Source organism: Penaeus vannamei, chromosome 11 (assembly GCF_042767895.1).
Source record: "Penaeus vannamei isolate JL-2024 chromosome 11, ASM4276789v1, whole genome shotgun sequence".
NCBI lineage: Eukaryota > Metazoa > Arthropoda > Malacostraca > Decapoda > Penaeidae > Penaeus > Penaeus vannamei.
Genome location: NC_091559.1, coordinates 14,271,543 through 14,272,646, shown reverse-complemented (window position 1 = coordinate 14,272,646; position 1,104 = coordinate 14,271,543).

Here is a 1,104-nt window from a genome sequence, read left to right as displayed (position 1 = left end):
TTCTGTTGTGGCCATGAATTCAACAGTGAGTACGTTATGAACATCGGGCGTTGTCATTGCAAACCATAATAAACGTGTAATTTCGTTATTGTCAATAAATTCGTTTCTCTCGCCTCTTCACATTTATATTTCCTCTGCGCTATGTTAATGATGCATTTGTTTCCTCAACTCATTTCTATTTCCGAAAATATTTTGGCGGATGTCATGATCGCGCTTTTGATTGAAATGTCAAATTCCGGTACAAATTTCGTCGACTTTTTCGTATTTCATGCAAACATACCAGCCTCGATTAAAAAAAAAAAAAATGGCGCCGCGATTCCCCCTCTGTAGTCTCGCGTTTTCTCGTATTCTCTCGTCTGTCTTCGCATACTCCTCCATTAACTCGCCTATTTTCACATTCTATCGTATACAGTATATATAGATAAAGAAATCTTCGTATTTACAATGAGAACATACCACACTTAATTACTCCACATAACGACGCGCAATCACACGGCATGTCCATAATTCAAAACAAATACACACCAAACAACACGAAGAGCACAAACACCCCAGCCAAACAAAAGAGAATCGCCTCCAACCGCAGCATTCCGAGGCGAGGGGAGAAGGCGAGCGAGAGACTGGATCCCGATTTCTAATGCTGCTTCGGAACTCCTCGTCTCGCTCGTGCAGACAACTTGTCCAGCAGGACAAGTGGGCCGCGATCGGAACTTCCGAGACTTGCTGCCCAGAATGCAACCGGCTCGTAAACTCATTTATCATACCGGTGCATAGGCTTTGTAACTCCTTTGATATCTAACTTACCTGCAAATGACGAACACAAGAATACCCTTTGGTAATATCTTGTGGTTACCTACAACTGCCAGTGTTTACATACAAAAGCTATTGTGACGTCATCTCGCCCACCTTCGCAGGAGGACGAGGTGGACGAGATGGACAACTTGTCCGGGACGAAATGGTAGAGGTTCCGAACGGTCAAAACATCTCGTCCAACTGGTGTGGACGGGCAGATTGAGCAGTTCCGAACGCAGCATAAGTTGTGCTTGAAATACCGAACCAGGGGCCGGATTCTCAAAAGAGCCTTAAGTTCAAGGCGCTCTGGAG